Below are 12,556 nucleotides of genomic sequence, written 5' to 3' on the forward strand. Positions count from 1 at the left end.
TATCAATAAAAAGAAAAATCCCTAACAGAAACTGAGACCACTTCTGTCACTACTCTGAAATTGTTTTGTTTTCCCTGGAAACAAATGAGGTCAGCAGATCATGAATATTATCCGTTCCTAAGATCTGTGAAAAAGACAGGTTATATATATATTTGCACTGAGAGAGAACATGTAATATCAGCAAATAATTCCCTACAGAAAGACTCTTTATTTAAAACTCCTGAGCACTTGGGTGACTCGGTTGAGCGAAAGACTTGTGATTTCGGCTCAGGTCATGATCTCATGGGTTGTTAGACTGATACCAGAGTCCAGCTCCACACCAGCGGGGAGTCTACTTGAAATTCTCTCCCTCTGCCCTACCCTCACTAGCGTGCTTGCACTCTCTCTCTCTCTAAAATAAAGAAATCTTTAAAAATAAATAAATAAAATAAAAATCCTGACATAAATTAAAAATACACACACACACAGGCACACACACATAATTTATTTTGCAATCATTCTCTGTTTTAGCTCCTGTTCAAGTCCATTGCCCCATTAGTTTGTAAGCTCCATGACACTTGGGGACCAGGGAACCAAGGTACCAGGGTCTGTTTTTGCTCAGAATTGAGTCCTCCATGCCCCAAATAGTGACTGACACAAAAAGGTGACCAGTAAACACTTTTTGAATGAATGAATGAATCTTACCACTCTGAAACTTCTAGAATCCCTTTACTTTTATTATTTTTTTTTAAATATATTATGCTTAAGGTCTAATTGTCAGCCTTAGAGATAGTGTTGTGCGTGTCTTCCTTTATTCTGCTTTGGTTTCCATGTGGTCAGTTCGCTTGTTATCTACTTCCCTTTTGAGTTCACAATAATATACAACAGTTAAAGACTTTTAATTTACTAGAAAACAAAAACAAAAGATTTCCTTTCATTGATACTTAATGTGAGATATTATGATAGAGGCAAAATGTCTCATAAAGATCTCGTAAAGATGTGATAAAATGTCATAATTTTCTACCTTTGGTGGTAAGGCATGACACCATTCTTTAATCCTGTATTGCAGAACCAAGATTTGATTCAGAAAACAGATTTTCTTGTACTAATTCATACACTGTTCATGTCAGAGTTCATCTTTCATTTTATTAGATAAATATGAGAAAAAAACAACTAGAGTGATGAATCATTCTCTAAAATTAGAATAACAGCTGATAAGCATTGTATAGCAGGGGTTTTAAAAGAAATTAGGAAAACACATTTTTTTTGGAGATCTTAGTATTACTAAGAATATCTTCTTATAATTTGTTTTATGTATATATGAAATTTACTCTTCTAGCTCATGAGATTTTTTAAAAAGCAAGAATGTTAGTATGTGTAAACTTTGAGATATAATAATTATTTTAATACAATTTTTATTTTGAGTCACAAAAAAAGTTGCAAAGGTAATCCAGAAAGTTTCCATACACCCCCTAACACAGTTTTCTCTAATGTTAATGTTATATTACCATGGTACGTTTGTCAAAACTAAGATGCCAGCATTGGTACCTTACTATTAACTAAACTCCAGGCATCATTTGGATTTCACTAGCTTTTCCATTGATGTCAGCATACATATTTTAAAAATAGGTAGCAGAAAAGGGGGATTTAATTTTACAATGGTAATTTATAAACTATCAAATATATTCTTGAGAAACTTCAATAGCATACCTTTAACTATATATTATATTGATATAGCTGACAAATCAGGCCTTGGTAAAGATGTTTTTCATACACAATGCATATGAAATGTACATGACAATGGTACTTCAAGAATTACAAAGCATTAAATTGAAATACTATTTCTGAAATGTAAAAAGATAAATGTAAATGTCACATTAACAAAAAACTTTTCAGGGATAAAAATAAATTTGTCATTCTCCCTAGCTATATAGATATGATAGTATCTCTAGAGTACATTATTTTAATATTTATTTATGAAAAAAAAACCAATAAGTTTGGTTTTTTAAAATGACACATTTGTATCATGGTGCATGAATCTACACATCCAAGCAGTTCAACAAACTCCAAGTAGGGACTTGAAGAGATCCACACTGAGACACATTATTATGAAACTGGTTATAAGACAAAGAGAGAATCTTAAAGGCAGCCAAAGAGATGCAATTCTTTACATACAAAGGAGCCTCAAAAAGATTAACAACCAGTTTCTCATTAGAGATGATGGAGGTCCAGTGACAGTGGGATGACATACTTAAATTGCTGAAAGAAAAACTGTCAATCAAGAATTCTACACTCAGCAAAACGGTTCTTCAAAACTGAGGGAGAAATTAAGACACTCCCAGATAAACAAAATCTGAGGGTGTTTGTTACCACTAGACCTGCCATACTAGCAATGCTAAAGGGAGTCCAATTTGAAACAAAACGACATCAGGCAGTACCTCAAAGCTGTATGAATAGAAATCTCCAGTAAAGGTGAATATATGGGAAATATAAAAGCCAGTATTTTTGCATTGTTGTTTTGTGATTACACTTTTTTATTTCCAAATGCTCAAAAGACAAATGTATAAAATAGAAATCTGGGGCACCTGGGTGGCTCAGTCGTTAAGCGTCTGCCTTCGGCTCAGGTCATGATCCCAGGGTCCTGGGATCGAGCCCCGCATTGGGCTCCCTGCTCCGCGGGAAGCCTGCTTCTCCCTCTCCCACTCCCCCTGCTTGTGTTCCTTCTCTCGCTGTGTCTTGCTCTGTCAAATAAATAAATAAAATCTTTTAAAAAAATAAATAAATAGGGGTGCCTGTGTGGCTCAGTCGGTTGGGCGGCTGCCTTCGGCTTGGGTCGTGATCCTGGGGTCCTGGGATCAAGCCCCACGTCCGGCTCCCTGCTCAGCGGAGAGCCTGCTTCTCCCTCTCCCTCTGCCTGCCACTCTGCCTACTTGTGCTCTCTATCTCTCTGTCAAATGAATAGGTAAAATCTTAAAAAAATAAAAAAAATAAAAAATAAATAAATAAAATAGAAATCTATGTTATTGGCAAAAAATGTATTGAGATGCAATTTGTGACGATAATATAAGGGAAGGAACAGAGCTGTAGAGAGAAGAGTTTAATTTAACAACTGAAATTAAGTTGGTATCAATGCAAATTAGATTGTGATAAATTAGGATACTAAATGTGATCCCCATGGTAACAACAAAATATCTAAAGATTGTACACAAAAGGAGATGAGATGGGAGTCAAAATGATTCATTTTAAAACAATCAACTACATGCAAAAGAAGACGATATGGGAAGAAATGAGGGACAAAAGCCTGTAAAACATACAGAAAACAAACAGGCAAATGGCAGAAGTAAGTCTTTCCTTATCAGCAATTACTTTGAATGTTAATGGATTAAAGTCTCTAATAAAAGGCAGAGATTGGCAGATTACATTAATAAAACATGATCCAACTATATTCTATATCCAAATATGCAAATAGGTTGAAAGTGAATGGATAAAGAAAGGTATTCCATGGAAAATGTAATCCATAGAGATCTGTGGTGGCTACACTAATATGAGGCTAATAGACTTTAAGTCAAGAACTGTAACAAGACAAAGAAAGCACTATATATTGGTAAAAGTTTCAATACAGCAAGAAGATATAACAATTTAAAATATTTACACATACCTAACAACAGACCCTCAAAGTATAAGAGGCCATAAATGACACAATTTAAAGGAGAAGTAGATTACTGTACATTAATAGTTAGAGACTTTAAAACTCCACTTTTAATAACAAATAGAACATCTACACAAAAGATCAATAAAGAAGTAGGGAACATGAAAATAACTATACACCAACTAGGCCTAACAGACATGCTACATTCAACAACAGCAAAATACATATTCTCCAGGATAGGCCATATTTTAGGGCATAAAACAAGTCTTTATAAATCTTTAAAGACTGGAAACATAGAAAATATATTCTCAGACCACAGTGGAATGAAGCTAGAACCAATTTTTTTTAAAAAGGAAATTGAACCACACACTCTTAAATAGCCAATGGATCAAAGAAGAAATCATAAGGGAAATTAGAAAATACTTAGAGATGAATGAAACAAAACAACATACCAAAACTTATGGGATGCAGTAAAGGCAGCACTCAGACAGAAATTTCTTGGTATAAATGCCTATTTTAAAAAGGAAGAGAGATCTCAAATCAAAACCTTAACTTTACACCTCGAATAATTAGAAAAAGAAAATGAAACTAAACACAAAGTTAGCAGAAGGAAGGAGATAATAAAGACTAGAGTAGAGATATATAAAATAAAAAATAGAAAAACAATAGAATCGGTGAAACTAGAAGTTGATTGTTTGAAAAGAACAACAAAATTGGCAAAACCTTAGCTAGACTGACAAAAGAGAAGATGTAAATAACTAAAAGCAGAAATGAAAGTGGTAACATTATTTTGATCTTATAGAAATAAAAATGATGACAAGAGAATACTATGAACAATTATATGCCAACAAATGTAATAACCTAAATAGAACAAATGTCTAGAGGTTCACAAATTACATAAACTGACTGAAGAAAAAATAGGAAATCTCAACAGATATAGAACAAGTAAAGAGATTGGATCAGTAATCAAAACCTCTCAACAGGATGCCCACTCTCACCACTTTTATTCAACATTATATTGGAAGTCCTAGCTAGAGCATTTAGGCAAGAAAAAGAAATAAAAGGCACCCAGGGGCGCCTGGGTGGCTCAGTCGTTAAGCATCTGCCTTCGGCCCAGGTCAATCCCAGGGTCCTGGGATCAAGCCCCACGTCAGGCTCCCTGCTCAGCGGGAAGCCTGCTTCTCCCTCTCCCACTCCCCCTGCTTGTGTTCCCTCTCTCGCGGTGTCTCTCTCTGTCAAATAAATAAATAAAATCTTAAAAAAAAAAAGAAATAAAAGGCACCCAAATTGGGAAAGAAGAGGTAAAACTATCACTGTTTGCAGATGGCATGATATTATATATAGAAAATCCTAAAGACTCCACCAAAAAACACTGGAATAAATAAATTTAGTAAATCTGCAGGGGGCAAAATCAATATACAAAAATCTGTTGCATTTCTGTACACTAATAATGATAAGAAAGAGAAATTAAGAAAATAATCCCATTTACACTTGCATCAAAAAGAATAATATACCTAGGAGTAAATAAGAGCAAGGAGGTAAAAGGCTTTATGCTGAAAACTATAAAGACATTGATGACATAAACTGAAAAACACAAATAAATATAAAGATAATCTGTGCTCATGGATTGGAAGTATATTGTTATATGTCCATACTACCCAAAGCAATCTACAGATTCAATGCAATCCCTATCAAAATTCCAATGACATTTTTCACAGAAATAGAATAAACAAATCCTAACATATATATGGAACTATAAAAAGCCATGAATAGCCAAAGTAATCTTGAGAAAGAAGAATAAAGCTGGAGGCATCATCCTCCCTGATTTCATATTACAAAGCTATAGTAATCAAAAAGTATGGTATTGGCATAAAAACAGACACATAGATCAACAGAACAGAACAGAGAGCCCAGAAAAAAATCCACACATATATGGTTAATTTACAGCAAGGAGCCAAGAATATACAATGGGGAAAGAACAATCTCTTCAATAAATGGTGTTGGGAAAACTGGACAGCCACATGCAAAAGAATGAAACTGGACCACTACCTTACACTATACATAAAAAATAACTAAAAATGGATTAAAGACTTGAATGTAAGACTGAAACCATAAAACTCTTAGAAGAAAACCATTAGGGCGCTAGTGTGGCTCAGTTGGTTAAGCATCTGCCTTCAGCTTAGGTCACGATCCTGGAGTCCTGGGATTGAGTCCCACATCAGCTCCCTGCTTAGCAGGGAGTCTGCTTCTCCCCTGCCTCTGCTCCTTCCCCCACTCATTTTCTCTCTCAGTCTTTCTCTCTCTCTAATAAATAAAATCTTAAAAAAAAAGAAGAAAACCATAAAACTCCTGGAAAGCTCCTTGACATAAGTCTTTGCAATAAGTTTTTGAATCGGACACTAAAAGCAAAAGCGACAAAAGCAAAAATAAACAGGACTTCATCAAACTAAAAAGCTTCTCCACAGCAAAGAAAACGATCAACAAAATGAAAAGACAACCTACTGAATGGGAGAAAATACTTGCAAATCATATATCTGCTAAGAGGTTAATATATAAAATATATATAAAGAATTCATACAACTCTACAGCAAAACAAACAATTCAATTTTAAAAATGTGTAGATCTGAATCGACATTTTTCCAAAAGAGACACGCAGATGATCAACAGGTACATGGAAATATGCTCAACATCACTCATCATCACAGAAATGCAAATCAAAACCACAGTGAGATATCACCTCACACCTGTTAGAAATCTGGTATCAAAAAGACAAGAAACAACAAACAACAAGTTTGGACAAGGATGTGGAGAAAAGGGGACCTTTGTGCACTGTTGGTGGGAACATAAGTACAACCACTATGGAAAACAATATGGAAGTTCCTCAAAAAATAAAAATAGAACTACCATACGATCCAGCAATTCCACTTCTGGGTATTTAATCCAAGAAACCAAAAACACTGATTTGAAAAGTTATCTGTACCTCATGTTCACTGCAGGTTATTTGCAATAGCCAAGACACGGAAATAACCCAAGTGTCCATCAATAGATGAATGGGTAAAGAAGGTGTGTCTCATATATAAAATGGAATATTATTCAGCCAAAATCTTGCTATTGGTGACAATATGGATGGAATTTTAGGGCAATTATACTAAATGCAATGAGTTGGTCAAAGAAAGACAAATACCATATGATCTCAGATATATGTGGAATCTAAGGGGAAAAAAAAAAAGCTCAGATACAGAGAACAGACTATTGGTTGCCAGAAGCAGAAGATGGGGATGGGAAAAAAATGGGTGAAGGGGGTCAAAAAGTACAATCTTCCAATTATAAAATAAGGAAATCATGGGGATGTAATATATACCATGGCCCCTATAGTTAATATCATATTGCATATTTGAAAGTTGCTAAGAGAGGTAAATCTCAAAAGTTCTCATTACAAGAAAAACTATTTTTTGCAACTATGTATTTTGACAGATGTCAACTAGATTTATTGTGGAGATCATTTTACCATGTGTACAGATATCAGATCCTTATGTTGTAAACTAATATAATATGTCAATTATATCAATAAAAAATTTCACATTTCTCTGTATATCATTATAAGAAAATAAATAGCGTTGAGTATGCACAAAGCATTATGGAAAGTGTTAGCACTACTAATTTATAGTCATCAGACATGTGCCCTGCTATCAAGGAGTTTACCCTAAAATTCATTTTGTCTTTTCCAATTAGAAGGTAAATATCTTCAGGACAGTGGCCATATCCTATCCATTTCTGTAGTTTCATATCCAGATCACCTGCCATCATGATTTATTATCTTGTACATTTTTTCAGGTTAGGAAATTAATGCTCAGAAAGCTTTTAAAAATCTGGCACAGAATCACAGCTTATAATTGGTACAGCTTTTGCTCTAACCATTTTCTTTTTTTTTTAATTTTTAATTTTTAATTTATTTGAGAGAGAGAGAGAGAGCACGAGCAAGGGGGAGGGGCAGAGAGATAGGGAGAAGCAGACTCCTCGCTGAGCAAGGAGCCTGATGTGGGACTTGATCCCAGGACCCTGGGATCATGACCTGAGCTGAAGACAGATGCTTAACCGACTGAGCCACCCAGGTGCCCCTAACCATTTTCTTACTTCAGGTTTAACCAAAAGGAAGTAGATACAGAAGTGAGAATAAACAGACCATTTTCTCTGGAACATAGTTTTTTTAAGGGTAGTAGAAGCAGTTTATTTTAGAGCTTGGGTGAGAAATAGTCAAAGCAAAAATTGAGTGGAATGCTAAATTTTTTTTAAAAAATCATTCCCTAAGTAATAGAAAAACATTCAAGCTTTTGGAGTATTGTGTGACAAGGAAAAGCAATGATTTAGAAAACTGTGTATGGAATAGCCAGGAAATGGGAAAGTCTATTGCAGGGAAGTGAATTAAGAGACTGTAACAATATATCACTTGTATTGAGAGGTGGTAAGGACCTGATTAAAATATACAAGTTTCAGGCGCCTGGGTGGCTCAGTTGGTTAAGTGACTGCCTTCAGCTCAGGTCATGATCCTGGAGTCCTTGGATCGAGTCCCGCATTGGACTCCCTGCTCTGCAGGGAGTCTGCTTCTCCCTCTGACCTTCCCCCCTCTCATGTGCTCTCTCTCTCATTCTCTCTCTCTCAAATAAATAAATAAAATCTTTTAAGAAAATAAAAAATAAAAAATAAAAAAATAAAATATACAAGTTTCTTAGCCCCTCCCTTGCCCCTGCCTACTCCCCACAAACCAAATATTCCAATTTAATGTTAACTTAAAAAGAAAAAAAGAAACAAAGAAAACCTCTCAACAAAGAAATGTCCAGAACCACGTAGCTTCACAGGTGAATTCTATCAAACATTTAAAGAATTAACACGAATCCTTCTCAAACTCTTCCAAAAAATTAAAGAAGGGAGAACATGTCCAAACTCATACCTTGATACTAAAGCAAGACAAAGACATTGCTAGAAAATAAAACTGTAGACTAATATCCTTATAAATATTGACGCAAAAGTCCTCAAGAAAGTAGTAGCAAACTGCATCCAACAGTATTTTAAAAAGACTATACATCATGACCAAGTGGGACTTAGTCCAGGAACGCAACATAAGAAAAACCTATTAATGTAATACATCACCTTAATAGAACGAAGAAAAAAAACACATGATGGTCTCAACTGACACAGAAAAGAAGACATTTTACAAAATCCAACACTCTTTCATAATAATAATTTTAAAACACTCAGAAAACTAGGAATAGAGAGAACTTCCTCAACATGATAAAGGGCATCTATGAAAAACCTACTACTTCTAGCTAGAGCAATTAGATGAGGCAAAGAAAAGTCATCAAAATTGGAAAAGAAGAAGTAAAACTATTGCTATTCACAGATTACATGATCCTATATATAGAAATATATCAAATATATGAAATATCTACAAAATCCCAAATAATACAGAAAATTCCAAATGCATAAAATATATAGAAAATCCATAAGAAAGTTACTAAATCTATCGAGAAATGTCTGTTCATGTCTTCTGCCCATTTCTTGACTGGATTATTTATTTTTGGGGTGTTGAGTTTGGTAAGTTCTTTATAGATCTTGGATACTAGCCCTTTATCTGATAAGATATTTGCAAATATCTTTTCCCATTCTGTAGGGTGGGGGGATGGGGCAACTGGGTGATGGGCATTAAGGAGGGCACGGGATGTAATGAGCACTGGGTGTTATATGCAACTTATGAATCACGGAACTCTACCTCTGAAACTAATAATACACTATATGTTAATTAATTGAATTAAAAGAAACGAAAGGAAAGCTACTAAATCTAATGTACAAATTTAGCAAAGTTGCAGGATACAAGATCAACATGCAAAAATCAGTTGTGTAATATGTGTATATGATGTAATATAATGTAATATGTGTATACTATATATGTGTAATGAATAATGTGAAAAAGATATTAAGAAAGAAACTCCATTTACAATAGCATGTAAAATCATAAAATACCAATAAAATAAAATAATAAAATACCTAGAGTAAATTTAACCTAGAGTAAATTTAAACAACAAAATATTTCTGAAAGATCTTTAAAAAGAGCTAAATAAATGGAAAGACATCTTGTATTAGTGGATAAGAAGACTTAATTGTCAAGATAGCAATACTACTCAAAGCAACCTCCAGATTCAGTGCAATTCCTATAAAAATTTCAACTGTATTTTTTATTTTGCAGAAATGCAAAAGCCAATTCTCAAATTCAAATGGAATTGCAAGGGGCTCTGAATAGCCAAAGCAATCTTGGAAAAGGAGGACAAAGTTGGAAGACTCCCACTCCCTGATTTCAAAACTTACCACAAAGCTACAGATATCAAAACAGCATGGTTTGGTATTAGCACAAATACAGACATATATGCTAATGGGATGGTACTGAGAGTCCAGAAGTAACCCCACAACTCTATGGTCAATTGATTTCAATAAGGGTGCCAAGTCCACTCAATAGTGAAAAGAATGGTTTCTTTCATATGATGCTGGGGTAAGTGGATTTCCACATGCAAAGAAGAAGCTGTACCATTACTTCATATCATATACAAAATAATCAAAATCAATCAACAATCTAAATATAAGAGCCAAAACTATAAAACTATTAGATGAAAACACAGGAGTAAATGTTCATGAACTTGGATTTTGCAGTAGGTCCTTGGATATGACACCAAAAGCCCAAGGAGGAGATTATGTTAAGTGAAGTAAGTCAAGCAGAGAAAGACAATTATCATATGGTTTCACTCATATGTGGAACATAAGCAATAGCACAGAGGACCATAGAGGAGAGGAGGGAAATCCAAAGGGGGAGAAATCAGAGAGACGAACCATGAGAGACTCCGGACACGGGAAACAAACTGAGGGTTTCAGAGGGGAGGTGTGTGGGGGGATGGGGTAACCGGGTGATGGGCATTAAGGAGGGCACGTGTTGTGATGAGCACTGGGTGTTATAGTCAACTAATGAATCATTGAACATTATATCAAAAACTAATGATGTACTATATGGTGGCTAACTGAACATAATAAAAAAAACCAAGTTAGATAAATTGGATTTCATCAAAATTAAATTAGTTTTGTGTATCAAAGGACATTTTCAAGAAAGTGAAAGACATTGGAAACCAGGCTTGAATGCAGAGCCAGCCAAGAGGCATGAAGACACAGGTGGGCTGTAGACTCACCACTGTGCGATGACTTCAAGTCGGGTTAATGTGCTTTAACATGTCGCTACCCAAGAGCGTTCTGGGGCTCCCCGAGAGGTTGGTGAGTTCCTTCTACGGTCGATGCTGTTGTTTGCTGTTGCCCTACAAAGCTGAAAAGTTAGAGGATATAAAGAGTTGTACTTCTCGTGAAGCCTTTAATTCTCAACTCCTTTGGAAATAGACTCCATTTTTATAGGGTTTGTGGTTCTGATTTTTCTTTATTTTAATCTTATGAATAATTAATAGGTTCTGACTTCCCCACAGCCCCCTGTTATCCCATTGGGGGTATTTTCATTCAGTATCATCGTTAAAAGATGGGCTCTGGAGCCAGGTTGCTTTGCATCTTTAACTAAACTCTTTGGACCTCAGTTTTCTCATCTGGAAGATGGAAATAATAATAGAAACTGCATTCTGGTGCCGCTGTGAGGATTAAATCAGACAGTAAAGAACCTAGCATACTGCTAGTACATAGTAAGCCCTCTGTAAATGTTAGCGATTCTTATCCCACACTATCCCTATTTCTAATAATTACCCAGAATATTAAGTTGCCTTTTTAGCTTAACCTTGAATAGCGGGGAGCACTTACTCAATTCACATTCCCTCATCCAAGTTTCATTACTCTGAGTCATGAAGAAAGTGGGGGGAAAAGTCATAGAACAGGATTCTGGCTTAATTACATTTGCAATTCCCATGGTGCAAACTTTTAAGTACCATTTATCTACAATTTTAAACCAAAATTTTACCCATTATACATCAATGTGTACAGTGAAAGCCTAATATCTCTATTCATACAATTGCCAGAATGTTCTGATTGATTTGGGGTGGTGATACAAAGTTTAAGGTTTGGTTGGGCCCAAGTACACACAGCAGTGATTTCTAAAGGCATGTTGAATTTGCCAGTATTTGGCTGTCAACTAAATCCTTAGTTAGAATAAATTAAGATATGAAAGGTTTGTGTTCTCATATTTGAGTCATCAATTATTCATGGTATGAATGGCCACTTAACATCAAAAACCTATTTAATAACACTCTCTCTCTCCCTCACATGCGCTCTCTCTCGCTCTAGGTCTCAAATAAATAAAATCTTTTAAATGGGGGGTGTGAGCGCCTGGGTGACTCAGTTGGTTAAGTGTCTGCCTTCGGCTCAGGTCCTGATATCAGGGTCCTGGGATGGAGCCCCAGGATGGGCTCCCTGATCAATGGGGAGTCTGCTTCTCTTTCTCCCTCTGCCCCTCCCCCTGCTTGTGCTCTCTCTCACTTGCTCTCTCTCAAATAAATAAGTAAAATCTTTAAAAAAACAATTTAGGGGCACCTGGGTGGCTCAGTTGGTTAAGCACCTGCCTTCAGCTCAGGTCATGATCTCAGGGTCCTGGGACCAAGCCCCGCATCGGGCTCCCTGCTCCGTGGGAAGCCTGCTCTCCCTCTCCCACTCCCCCTGCTTGTGTTCCCTCTCTCGCTGTGTCTCTCTCTATAAAATAAATAAATAAAATCTAAAAAAAAAGTTAAAAAAAAACAATTTAAAAAATAAAAAAATAGACGAATAACAAAATGTGAATATAGTCTCTACCGTTTTGTTTAGATGCTATCCACTTAATACTTATTAATGCAAAAAGTTAAATAATACCCTGTTGCCATTAGAATTCCACCCATAACTTTTGAGGAATCAAGACTGATCACTCTT

The 12,556-nt window shown here is 35.5% G+C and overlaps 1 long non-coding RNA gene across 1 annotated transcript in view; it reads right to left on the reverse strand.

The window, feature by feature from the left end:
* Positions 1 to 1,163: 1,163 nt before the first annotated feature.
* The window catches only part of LOC118532610 (uncharacterized), an 83,322-nt gene continuing 71,929 nt past the window's right edge, over positions 1,164 to 12,556 (reverse strand). The window contains exons 4-5 of the long non-coding RNA XR_013441349.1: positions 10,855 to 10,985; positions 1,164 to 2,720 (exon numbers count right to left, since the gene is read on the reverse strand). This is a non-coding gene — a long non-coding RNA (uncharacterized LOC118532610). The remainder of the gene's footprint in view (positions 2,721 to 10,854; positions 10,986 to 12,556) is intronic.

The sequence above is a fragment of the Halichoerus grypus genome, chromosome 9 (genome assembly GCF_964656455.1).
Source record: "Halichoerus grypus chromosome 9, mHalGry1.hap1.1, whole genome shotgun sequence".
NCBI lineage: Eukaryota > Metazoa > Chordata > Mammalia > Carnivora > Phocidae > Halichoerus > Halichoerus grypus.